We start from the raw sequence: 14,094 nt of genomic DNA on the forward strand, positions 1-14,094 counted from the left end.
TCACTATTCCTTGCACACCTTTCACCCTTCTGTATGCTCTGGTCCCAATCACTCAAAATCTTTTTCACTCCATCCTTCCACCTCCAATTTGGTCTCTTGCTTCTCCTTCCCTCCACCCCCGACACATATTTCCTATTTGTCAATCTTTCCTCACTCGTTCTTTCCATGTGTCCAAACCATTTCAACACACCCTCTTAAGCTCTCTCAACCACACTCTTTCTATTACCACACCTCTCTCTTACCCTTTCATTACTTACTCGATCAAACCACCTCACACTCTGTTAACATGAATGTGGTCCAAATACTTTCTATCTAATGAACCACATATGGTACAAATGGTTCATATACAAATTTTATTTTCACTCTTGTTCCATTGCCCATTTCCTGCATAAGTTATATAGCACCTTGAACAGATTAAGAGCAGCCTCAATTATTCACATACACTCTATAGCTGTCATGTGTACTGCACTGAGAAATTCTTTTTCTTTTAGTCAATATGCCTCAAGAATTAAAGTTTTAAGCCTCAAGAATTAAAGTTTTAATCTAAAACCATAATAATATCAAGCATCAAAGCAAAGAAATAACTCCAATAATGAAATAATGTGTATTTAATCGAATTAAGCCATATGTTTGGATGAAAACATTTGGATACCAATTAATAATTGTATCACACCAGACACTTTGTTTTCTTAGTTTTTCAGAGACAATTACACAAAGTTACATGGGATAGCAAACAAGAAACCACAGGGTCCTTCAAAGGCTGAAGTGTTCAAAGTAAACAAATGTTAATGAGAACTCCTTGAACTTGACATCTACAAAGGGAATGAGTCACTTAAGAATGTCAGGTACATCTCTGACAGTGCCATCAAGTTTGAACCATTTTCCCTTTCACAGTAAACATCAGTATGACTTCATGAATTACCAACCGGCTCAAGATACATTTTCGGAAACAAAACATTATGATTTCGCAGTAAAATTATGATGGAATTACTACTGCATATATCAGTTTAATACACAAATTGTATGGAGCTAGCAGTAAAGAGTCTTACCAAGAAGGCTTAGTAAAATGCACCATACTCAGTATCACAGCAAAAAATCACGTTCTCTTAAAGTCTATGGGAAGTAAATTTAAGACTGCATATGACCCTTTACTACCAGCATAAACAGACCAAGTGATGTGGTGTTCCCTAAGGGAAGTCAGTCCCAGGTGTGATACTGGCATCAGCAACCTTGCCAGGATTCGAAACCATACTTCCTAAGGTGGCAAGCTTTTAAGTGTAAGCTATTTTGCTAGTATGAAGCGGAAGAGATTTGGTATAGCTTAAAAGTTTCATTCTCTTCTCATATGGGTCCTATGCTGCAACCACTCTGCCCAGTCCTTTTATTTCAATACTTAGAAACAACTAAAATCAAGGATGATGATAAATCATTTGAGCTAGGAAACTCTTTGGGTTATGAAGGCACAACGCTTCAGGTGTTCATTACGAAAGAACAAGAGCAGGTTACATAGTGGGATAAGCAAGCTTTACAACACAAATTACTCAAACAGCAGGCAGAATTAGCAAGAGTGCAGTTAGATTAAGAAAATAAAGAATTGGTGAGGATACAGTAAGGTTGAGGCAGGGATGTATGAGGTGAAGCCTCAATGACCAAAAATTCAAGTCAGATGATGTAGATTCAAATAAACCATGCTTTAAAGAAGAAAAATTTGGGAACTACACTGAGCTCTTTGTTGACAAGTAAACTTAACCTTGGAAACATATTGTCATTTGAGAGATGAATTTGTGGCAGTAGGTCACTGTTATGGAACATTACTGAAGAGGTGTAGCTTACCGCTGAAGGGTATCAATAAAAATCAAAGAAAGGTGACTATTTTAAAGTTTGTTTTTAAAAAGCAGAATTATTTGGAGAAGCAATTAACTAAGGAAAACTGGGAATGTTCTTATGACAGGTTGTCAGATTAGTGCTAATAAAGCAGTTCTATAATAGTTCTTGGGATCTGAGGCTGTTAGTCCATGAATATAGGCCTTCTGATAGAGCTGAAGTGGTGAGACCTTCTGACCAGTTTATGGAAGCAAAGAAAGGTTGGGAACTGTATGGGTTTACCCAAAATAAATCTCATCTGAAACAGCATGTCATGTATCCAATCAAGGGTAGAATAAATGATCAGATGATGAAGCCACTAGAGGTAAATCGAGTACCTGATACATGCTTTGTGATGCAAATATTGGTATGCTGCCAGAAATTACTGTACTTCTTGCAAGAAGACAGATAAGGTGGCAGAACTACAGGATCTACATGACAGTGGTTCTTTGCTTACCACAAATCATCAGCTGCAGTTCTGAGTTGCCATGCTTAAGATAATGTAAGTATCCAATGTACTCTTTTCTACCAGCTGGGTGTCACAGTGCCTGCAGGTTATTTCTAGCCAAGACTGGCAGGAACCAACACAGCAATGGCATAAAGATGTGCATAATGATGTACGAGTAAAATAACTATGTTACCTAAGCATCTTCACCTATGCTCTGGAGTGTTATAGAAATCTTACAGAGACTCTCGCTGCATGAGGAACTCCAAGTGATCTAGAGGTAATATAAATTTTTGATAACTTTTAACTTGATTGTTGCTTTGTGCCCTTAGATATGGCCTCTAAGCATTAAGTTTGTGATGTAAGTTGTGCTACACAAAGATATGCCTGGAAAGTGATATCTTGAGAGCAAATAATCCCCTTGTGCATGCCGAGAGTGTATCACCTGTTGGGAGGCATTTTGATGTTAAGTCAACAGCGTGACCTATAAAGAAAAATGAGAAAGCTTATTCGGTGGCATAGCTGGCAAGATGGTTTCTGGGAGTACAAAGGTACAAGCATTGACCATAAGGGGTGATGCAATGCCATTATTCTACACAGTACCATTTCTTAACTTTTTTGTTCAGCCTTGTACATCATTTCTTTATATAAAAGTAGAAGAAACATTGTTTCTGAGGATAACATGCTCATTTCTAATTTTTGAAGTGTGCACTATAAAACTTAAAGTGTGTATCTCAAGGGTCATTCCTCCTAACCCCCTATTTCTCATAATAAAATAAGTCTCTCAAGGGTCACTCTCCTTAACCCATTCCACAAAAGCCTAGTCAGTCACCAACCACAGTTTTGCAAACCATGGGGTCTTCCAGGAATGTAACCCTATGGAACCTCTGTATGTACCACTGAAAGGGAATGGGATACAGTGGGACTATAGTGAATCAATGGGACTTTGAAAGGACAGAACCCTAGACAACAGATAGGTTAAAACTAGATACTACAGATAATGTTGTTACATGTGTGATGGTGCGTAGATCACCACATGTCACTTACATTTGAACAGATAATCCATTATGTTAGTAGAAGGTGGGACACTACTGGTTCTGAGTGATGGATGTGGAGCTGAAGTAAGGATGAGGCCAGCTACCCAAGGGAAGGTAAATAATAGCCTGATATGAGTTGAGAGAAACCAGGTGCTCTAACATGGTAATTCAATGTGGTGTGGTGGAGGAAAGACAATACACTAGTGAGGTAAAAATTTTTGTGTTAATAGATGGATGGGAGTGTGAAGAGTTTCTAAGGCTAAAGTTACGGAGACAATCTAGCTTACAAAGAGAAGGTAGAGGTATAATGCAAGGATAAATAAATACACAACTTGATCATTGGCAATCTTCCACAAGGCACGTAACATGCAAACCCTGATCCATTCTAGAGAAGATCAGGTCTAGAAGAATGTGCTGCAGAAACAAGGAGCCAGCAAAGTTACATGATCTAATCACAATCCCTCTTCATATTCCAAAGCAATTTTCATATATCATCATGATGGGAGAACAAGAAAAATAAGGAAAAGGATTACAAGAAAGCATCAGAGAGATGGTTACCTGAATCTGTGGAAACAAAGACCACCACAGATGATAAAAATTCAAAATGCTTTTAAAGTAAAGGTGTATTGTATAAAGTACTTTCAACAGGATTACATAATAAAGAAAAACTAAAGTAAATCAGTGCCAACCCAATTGGGAAACAAGTACTGAAGTCAGCTAATGTCAATTTTAAGTGGACACTTAGGTTCTCTAAAAAGACAGCAAAGAAGATTTTGGGTGCTTTTTTTCAGCCAAGCACACAGAATCAAAGAGATCTTATAAATCATGTGAATTTTGTTAGAACTGCATACCAAAGGGAAAAGAAAAACATTTCTTCTTGGGAGCGTACCATTAACAGACAAACCATGTCGGGGAGTGGCCATGGACATTATGGGATCAGTAATAAATTCATACTAACATAGAAGACCATGCAACCCGATACCAATAAGATGTCCCTTTTAAAAGCAAAGAAACTCAGTCTGTGGCAGCAGCACTGCTTGAGATATATTTGAGAGTGGGATTACCCAAAGAGGTATCAATGGATCAAAGTAAACAATTCATGTCCAAGATAGTATACCAATACACCATCTCACAACTACTTATCCATAAAGTTATGGGTTAAGGAAATATTCGACGGGTCACTAAATTCAGTTAGAGAAAATGTGGGGAGCAATGAAAAAAACCAGAATAGGTAAGTGACCCATTTGTTATTCACAATCTGGGAAGCATCTAGGTAAGTGACCCATTCACAATCTGGGAAGCAGGAAATAAGGACCATTAGCTATCCCATGGGAATTCTGGACTGGGAAAGTAAATAAACCAGAAAGTACAACAATGTATTGGTACAGAATAAAAAAAAACTTGTGAATTTGTCCTGGAAGCAATGAAGAAAGCAGCATAAAGATATGAAAAATCTTATAAGATAATTAAGCAACGAACATTCAAAGTTGGGAGGTATTACTACTATTGTCAACATAGGAAAACAAACTTTTGATCCACTGGGAAGGATCATTTCTTTAGTTGAGGAAGTGTAATGGATTACAGAATTAAAACAAGACATTCAGGGAAGACCCTTCATGGTAATACCTCAAAAAATCTTGAGAAAATTTTTGACTATAGCAGCTTTATCACCCAGGGTGTTCAACTGGGAATTTGCATCAGACAGAAAACCATTGAGACAAGTCTGACCAAGGAAACTGCCAAAGTGAAGAAGATGATACAAGATCAGATAAGTTGTAGCAGATACCTATGTTTAAGGGGCAGGAGACTTAAAGGACATAACTTATGGTGAGTATTCATCCCAGAAAATGAAGGCTCAAGTGAAGATTTCGTTAAGGGAGTATTCAAACGTTCTTAAGGATGTACCTGGATGTGACATATTAGGCAAAAATGCACTCCATATTACAGATTCTGACTTTATTAAGAGCAGGCTTTATCCTTTCCCTCATGCACTAGGGGAGGAAGTCAATAAGGTGGTTCAGGAGATGATGGAACTTGGAATTGTTGAACTGCCAACATCTCCATACACATCACCTGCTGTCGCTGTAAAGAAGAAGGATGATTGTAATATATTTTGCTGTGATTTTAGGAAGTTAAATACAATAACTGTGCATGATGCTGAACTCAACCTAGATCAAGGTCTTGTTTACTAAGTTAGCGAAGGAGAAGTATTTTTCAAAAATATATTTAACTACAGGTTATTGGCAGGACTGAAGTAATTACCACAAAGATAGAGAGAATGTAGCATCAGTAGTTAAGAAAATCAGTGTACTGTATTTTTCATGTTAGTCTTTAAGAGTATGGGATAAACAAGGCACCCATCATAATCTACTGGAGAAATTATAATTAAATTAATTTCTTTAAGATGAAATGTCATATTCGAACTATATTCCTTTTCATAAAACAGATCAATACAACATTTTGCAAATACAGAGGAACTATCAACCAGTTCATGATATACAAAGAATTTTGAAAACTGTACAAATACTAAGTACTATTTACTGTATCATTCAATGTTTTTAGTTAAAGATGATGTTAGCCTCTGGGATCCTAAGCATTCATTTCCCATGAAGTATTTCCTCATGTGCACCCCTTTCCATCATTTTTCTGAAAATGTGAGTAATTATCAGCTGCTGCATTAGGTAAGAACCAATTGGAGAGAACTGTGTAGAAAAATACAAGAAAAGTACAATTCAATATATTCACGAATTACAATCCGAATGTTTTGAATGGAGGACGTTTGGGATCTATGGAAGAATTCCATATCTTTCACTTATTTTCTTCAAAACGTTATAATCATTTATATCATTACTAATTCATGCATTAAAAAAGAACCCTATCAAGACAACTGTGAAGAAAAAATAAATGAAAAATATAAACAACTGTACTACTCACTGATTCCATGTTAAATGTTTTGATCAGCATCAAAACTGAACTAAGATTCCTTGAAGACTGATGCTTGTTCCAGCAATAGTCATGAGTCAAGCATCAATGACTGCAGTGCTTAGTGAATTATGAACACTCAAACTCAGACCTTTTGTTAAGGAGATTGTTTTGTTAAATATATTTTTGGTTGCCAGATACTCTACTTTTGATGAAATATTACAGGTCTGCAGGAAACTGTACACAAAACATGATTTTTAATTTCATCCACAATGCACGGCATGCCATTGGATAGTACGACATAGCAGTATATTGTTAGAAGCTGAGATGACATGATCATGATGGTGGCAGTAAAATGGAGTCCAGAGATTTGTTATCTCTTTGGAACAGCTACTGTGCTAGGATGGAAGGCGTATCATCTACATGAGAACATTGGTAAAGGGGGTAAGGGAGAAGTGATAAGAGGTAGTGATGAAGTGGGGAGGAGATGGAGAGAGTATTTTTGAAGATTTGTTTAGTGTTTGATGATAAGAGAGTAGCAGATGTAGGATGTTTTGGCCGGAGTGGTGTGCAAAGTGAGTCAGGGAGAGTGGTATGGTAAAGAGAGAAGAGGTGGTGAAAGCCTTGTGGGAAGATAAGATCCAGCAAGGTGGCAGGTTTGGTTGGTACTGCAGTTAAGGAAGGGGGTAACTGTTTGTTAATTGGTTGGTAAGGATATTCAATATATGTATGGATCAAGGTGAACTGCCTGAGGATTGGCAGAATGCATGTATAGTGCCACTGCACAAAGGCAAAAGGGATAAAGGTGAATGTTCAAACTACAGAGGCATAAGTTTGTTGAGTATTCATAGATCTGAAGGAATATGATCGGGTTGATAGAGATGCTTGGTGGAAGATCTCGGGAGTACACGGTGTGGGAGGTAAGCAGCTAGAAGCAGAGAAGTTTTTATCAAGGGCGTAAGGCATCTGTATAAGTAGGAAGAGAGTAGAGTGACTAATTCCCAGCGAAGGTCAGCCTGCAGCAGGAGTGTGTGATGTCACCATGGTTGTTCAATTTGCTTATGGATGGGGTGGTTAAGGAAGTAAATGCAAGAGTATTGTTGAGAGGGGTGAGTATGCAGTCTACTGGGGATGAGAACTGTAGTTGGCCAATGATACAGCACTGGTGGCCGATTCGAGTGAGAAACTGCAGAAGATGGTGACTAAGTTTGGAAGTGTGTGTGAAAGGATAAAGTTGAGAGTAAATGTGAATAAGGGCAAGGTTATTAGGTTCAGCAGGGTTGACAGAAAAGTAATGATATATCTGTCAGCTGAAGAGAGGCACGGTAACAATTATAATTCACTAACTAAATGCTTTGTGATACAGTTGTAGCACTGAAACTGAAGGAGAGTATATCACATACACATGACTAAGTGTTTAAGTAGTCCATGATCAAATGTATCATAGACTAAAATGTCTCCCAAGCCCTACTAAAACACACTGCCAATAAAATGAATTTGTTATTGATGACTATTTTTAACACTTAACTGTTATAAACGAGCTCTTCAGCATATTTTGTTGTTGTTAGTTGACACAGCACAGGCAAATGAGGCCCTAATCAAGGCCATCCCATTAATGCTATATATGTAAATACCCTAGCTTAAGCTAGGTACCCATTTTTTTTTTTTTTTTATCATCCAACCACTAGGTGTGGATGAATAGCATGGATGACTGTGGACCGAATGCCACAACCAGGATTCAAATGTATGAGCTCAACTCTGAGCTGCCCATGAATGCATCAAGGATAGGAAAATCAATGACGTACAACCACATGCACACTATGTATATAGTGTAGTATAATAATTTCAAACATCAAAAACATTAAAAAAGAGAAAACATACAAAATAAAAAGTCAAACAGGAATGTTCTTGTAATTTCAATTCAAAAACTCCCGTACAGTTTATGATACTATCATGGGAGAATGAAGTTACTTCTCGATGATTCCATAAAAGTTATCCATAATGAAGTATGTTTATCAAACAAGAATTCAAATATATTTAGAATACATCTTATAATGATTTTACACAAGTAAGGTTATTACTTCTACCCTCAGTACAAGGGAAAAAAAAATACTGTAATGATTTAATCCCTACAGTATATTTGACACTGACTCTGCAAACTGAGTAAATTATTGATGAAGCCATCAGCCATCACGTCATCATCGCTCACCTTATCGTATTAATAATAAGATTGCTCAGCCAACATATCATCATTTTACTTGTCTGTAGTATCATTTTTCTGTGAGTGTTTCTATGTATGTTTTGAAGCAAAGAACTAGTAAAACAAGCTATCAATCAATGTATCATTACTCATCTATGATTATAGTAGATAAAAAAAAAAACTACATCTTCAGAGGCAATGGTGACAAGTAGAACAAAGTGGACTTCATCCTAAAATAAAAAGCAAGCGCTTTCTTCCTGGTTATGGATTATATCACTTGTTTCCAGCTTGCTTTTCATAAAGCGTTCTTTAAATTTGCTTTATAATTTTCTTACATATTTAAGATGTCTATTGGCATTGGAAAGACTGATCTGGAGACAGCAAGGCAAAATAATTTTTTCTTTGATTAGCAATAAATCTTTTCACATTTCATACATAAAATCATTCTTTCAGCTCCTCTGAACACAATTTTGACAATTTGCATGTCATACATTATGTTACTCTATTACATTTTGGCTAATTTTAGCTAACTCTGGCACATTTTAGGGTACTGTTGAGCCACTTTATCGTACAAATAAATTGATGAATCAGAAACGGGAAACTAAAGTGTCTCCACCATAAATATACATCACAGATCAAAAACTGTAAAATCATAGCCTTCACACACTTCTTCCAGGATGAAATGCCAAAAATCATCATAAACTTCAGGATGAAATGCCAAAAATCATCATAGACTTCAAGATGAAATGCCAAATATCATAAACTTTCAATGATGCATCTGGAAAAATAATAAATACTCATCTGTCAACTAATAATTTTCATTCCCCCCCACATGAAACATTCCAAATCCTACCTGACTCTCCAAATTCTTTTGAAATATTCAATTACTCCATCTTCAGATGTCTACAAACACCATAAACATAGGTGTTAGATTCTGCCTGAATAACTTATCTATGGAGATAACGCCCCTTGAAAACACGTTACCAAGCTTATCCCAACACATGCCCAAGGTTTTCCTCTTCATACCAAATGTGGATACCACCAACCACTAGAAATGAAAATTTTGGTTCGTGTCCTCCAATATGGAGGAATTTAACTAATACCTGACCTCCAATATCCTGTGCACTGATCTAATTTCCTGTTACACTTTCAGTATTTCACAGTGTATTATTAAACTTTACATGACAATCATCAAGCCACATTTTCCCTCTCCCTTGCAACCCTCTGCACCAAAGGCTTACCCATCAAAAGGTGTACCAGTGCAAATAAAAAAAAATTACTTCAGAAGAAACAAGGAACCCATAAGTAATACAAAAAATGCAAATCCTTGAAAACTTAGGTCCTGATCTGATAAGTAAATAAATTTCAGTTACTTGGGGAAAGTTATTAGTTTTTCATTCTGTTGATTTATACAAAGTTTCATGTTTCCTTTATATTACCTTAACCCCAACATCTTACAGATCTTCATAGCCCTCGCAAATATTAACTTATTCTGTATTACAAAATAAAATTATCCTAATCACTCCCAGTCATATTATATCTCCACAATAAAATTCCATCATTACATAAGAAATTATATCATATTCCAAAGTTGATAAAACAATGGCACAAACTAAACTTTACAAATTATCCCCTGAATAACACACAGCAAAGGAGACTGAAGGCTGCAAAGTGCATGCTGCAACTAAACAGTGGAAACAGGTCCTCCTCTTCCCTCCCTCAGGGATCAAGCACCAAACTACTAATTTACATGCCTTGTCTCCAGGTTCTATGATCTTTGTGGCCATTGTCCAGACAGGGGCGCGTGTGGAGGGAGTAGGAAGTAAGCCGCGTGTGTTGCAGAAGCAGTAGCGACAACTCTAGCAAATGGTGGGACAGCCGTGGACACTGGACCGACCAGAGAACCCAGACGATGGACCTCTGCCTCCGTTACCGGCTTCCTTCACACATTTCTAACTTGTCTGCTGTCGAGACAGAAACTTTTAGATGTCAAGATACTGAATGTATATCAACGAAGTGTTTCCATCTTGCAAAACACTTTAAATCCTGAGAAAATTCTGTCAAGCGCGCGAACGATTCATGTCAATGGCTGAGATAGACAGGTCTCTTGCACCTAACTCGTAACTCTGCGTTCCTTTGTATTTCTGGCTTATTTTGCGAATATCTATGATCTCATCATATTACACAGCCCCCTAATTTGTTCATGAATACGTGGGCATTCTTACCTATGAACTGGCTGTGCTTACATGATGGAATTGAAAGTAAATCGGTGAACTTTAGCGAGCGTCAACTCACTTAGCAAGCTCTCCTTGCTCATCTGTACACATCCAATATGGCGGTTGGTCACGTGACTTAGCCATCTATGGCGGCTAATTTAAACTTCTTTAAGTATTTTGATTTTCATTCGTTTTATTATTAATGCAACGACTCAGTGACCATAGATTTCGAAATAGTGTTTTCACCATGACAGCTAAAAATTCTTTGTCTGTCGGTCAGTCTGTCTCTTTCTATCTTTCTCTCAGAGAAAGAAGAATTAAACATTAATTAACTGTAGCGCGCATCCCATCCACAAACACAAAAGAATAGTGTCATGCACACAGCCAAAATCAATGCTAGATAGCTTGGAATAAATAAAGAAAATATTTTCGCTGAGTGACAGGAGAGAAAAGTAGATAATGGATACTCATACAAAGAAGATCAACGGATCAACAGACGGAGAACAGTTTCAAGACAAGAGGGAATAACACGATACACGACTTTTTATTCTATAGACAGCATTGTTTTATAAATGGCATTATTTTATTAATGGCATTTTTGATAAGTGGCATTGATTTTAAACACAAACTGGAAAGAAATCTAAACAGGCAGTTATCTATACGCAAACACGAAAAATATGCTAAGAGAGAACTAAGAAGGTCCTGGTGTTGGCCACAACCTCTTTTCTAAAAGTTGCTGAAGCCTAAGGCTGCATCCCTGCCGCTGGCAAGAAAATGTGAACTCCTTTCGATTGAGCTGTTGGACGAGACGGTACTCCCAGTAATACAGCCAAGAGACAGAAAGTGGATGATCAGATGAACGGCAGAAATGTTACCAACGAAAGACAAGAATAAGAGAAGTTTGATGAGAAAATAAAGAACGCTGATGAAGAAAAATGAACTGCAGAAGAGAACAGGGAATATATGATGAGAGAGTTATATGAACCAGACATGATCCAAACATTACTAATCTCATACATTAAGAAAAAAAAAGATATCAGATCATTTATATTAGGAAGAAAATAAGAAGACGAGCCTGAAGTAATGTGCAGGATGTTATGTAAACGATACAAATCAATATTCATCTCAATATGCAAGAATTCAGATGAACCATTTCACCATGATGAAAATGCACTCACAGATACTGGATATCAGATGATGAAATTAGAGCAACTAAGCAGCTCAGAGAAAACCCAGATTGGAGACTAAATGGAATCCCAGTTATCTTCCTCAAAAAGGCAAAAATCCGCAAATGCGATGTTGATGTTACTGACAAGACAAAGCCTGGACGAGAGGAATATTGCTGACGTTAAAACAAAAAGTGGCATATGTAACACTAGTAAACACTGGAGTCAGCTTAATTTCACCTGAGATAAAAGGTCTTAAGAAATAACTGAAGAGGACACAAGCTGAAACGTCAAGTACATATAGAGAGGCCAACATGAGTTTGTACCAGAAAAAAGTACACAGACTCAAATATTAATTCAATGCACCTACATACATGAAAGTTTGATTCGAACAAAGAGAATGGACAATTTTCTCGATTTTGCAAAGGTATTTGACAATGTAAACAACAGAATTTTAATAGAGAAAATATCGAAACAAGGTCTGATGGTGTTCCATTGGAAATGATGTTAGCTTTGCTGAGACCAGGGTAAACAAAATTACTGGACTACAAGCGTATCAAAAGGAGATGCAGACTGACAGTTACAACCTACAAGTGACTTAAAAGTGACTCTATTGGAATTCAGTGAAGACAAAGTAGTGAAAACCAGTCAAAGAGCAACTAGCTATACATCAACGCCTTTAAAGAAAGGTCTTGCACGCAAAAGAATGAAAGTAGGAAACCTGAAAAACCTGGAAGCTTCTATAAAAAGAAAATCTGAATTCAAGGAACATAGTGTTAAGATAACGCCCTCTAGATAAATAGTGAGCGGTATGACAATGAGAATGCTCACTACAAGAGACAGAAAACTGCATGACGTTTAACGTATACATAGGTAAAACCGAATACTGTTGCCTTGTATGGCTACCAGTCAAGCATATAAATAATAAACAAACTAAAAGGAATGGAGAAGCAATTCACAAGCAAAAATGATGGTCTGGAGTACATGAACTATCATGAGTGGTTGACTGAAAGACCTTGAACTCAACAATTTATAATAATGAAGAGAGATATATGGTAATATATGTCTGAAATTAAGTAGAAGACCTAAGAACAAAGTTTATAAACTGACAACAACACTGAACAGATGATAGAGAATCATCAAGTCAGGGGAAATACCTATGACATCACTAAATAGCTGTCAGACGAAAATATATTAATGCTTGTCTAAGAAACGCGGGACGACATTTAATGCAATACCAGAAGTAACAAACACATTAAGGCTCACCACAAAAAACATATAGATTACCCTCGTAGTTGAAGATGATATCTTATGAACCTCGTGCTGATAACTATGGAAGTGAAATGACCACCAGGAGGAACAGCAAAATTCAATAAGCAAAAACCTTGTGGTGCACTAGCCCTGTCATTACGTCAAAAAATATCGTTAGGTCGTAAGCAGGTACTCTCTCTCTCTCTCTCTCTCTCTCTCTCTCTCTCTCTCTCTCTCTCTCTCTCTCTCTCTCTCTCACAATGGATGTAAAAAGTGAAGAGAATTCAGAAACACCTAAAAAGTATGGCTGTGGGAATGGGATATGATCTGTTGTGAGAGACTGAAAGAACTCGAACTACATGGCGGAGAAAGACAAAGGTACACGATAATCTGCCCATGGCAGCATATCAAGGGCAAGAATACTGTCATGGAGGTCAATGCATCGCAATAGGGGGATTATTAAGTCTGAAATGATGCCTAAGAAACTAGCAAAAAGATACTAAACAAAACTATATAGGAGCCCAGCTAAAAACATGGAAAGATTGTTCAGTGGAGAGATGCGAAACATGCTAGGAACAACAAAAGAAACTTTTAAAGTAATCCTGACATATGATTGAGGTTGGTCCCCCATGTACCTCGGATTGACAAGTGTGGAATACTAGTGGCAGCAGAAACTAATTCAGCCATCAATTGGTGAGTCGTGCGCCTGCGCAGACCTTGCAATTGTAGTAAACATACCGTCGTAGTTGTCGGTGGTAGCAGGAGACTTGATTGATGCCAGAGTTATACGTGGCGGCCAACATGAATCTGCACCAAACTTAACTAATAGTCCATCACAAACATTTACGAAACAGTAATGCAAAGAAAGACGATGGATACTATTTTTCTTTCTTAGGGCAACTGAGAGAGGAAACCGCAGATAATGAAAAAAAACGAGGAAAAATATTAAAGCCCCCCCCCCCCCCCCCCACGAAAAAAGAAAATACAGGGATCA

At 37.3% G+C, this 14,094-nt stretch overlaps 1 protein-coding gene across 5 annotated transcripts in view; it reads right to left on the bottom strand.

Annotated features, from left to right (window-relative positions):
* Set2 (SET domain containing 2) overlaps positions 1-10,840 on the bottom strand; it is a 374,507-nt gene extending 363,667 nt beyond the window's left edge. Inside the window, exons 1-2 of one of the 5 annotated variants that reach the window (XM_071679422.1) lie at positions 10,693-10,825; positions 10,222-10,431 (exon numbers count right to left, since the gene is read on the bottom strand). The gene's annotated coding sequence lies outside the window, so the exon portion shown is untranslated. Of the gene's footprint in view, positions 1-10,221; positions 10,432-10,692 lie in introns of all 5 variants that reach the window. The other 4 variants (XM_071679430.1, XM_071679439.1, XM_071679446.1 and 1 more) reach the window with 4 other exon arrangements.
* Between the last annotated feature and the right edge of the window lie 3,254 nt (positions 10,841-14,094).

This window comes from Panulirus ornatus, chromosome 2 (assembly GCF_036320965.1).
Source record: "Panulirus ornatus isolate Po-2019 chromosome 2, ASM3632096v1, whole genome shotgun sequence".
NCBI lineage: Eukaryota > Metazoa > Arthropoda > Malacostraca > Decapoda > Palinuridae > Panulirus > Panulirus ornatus.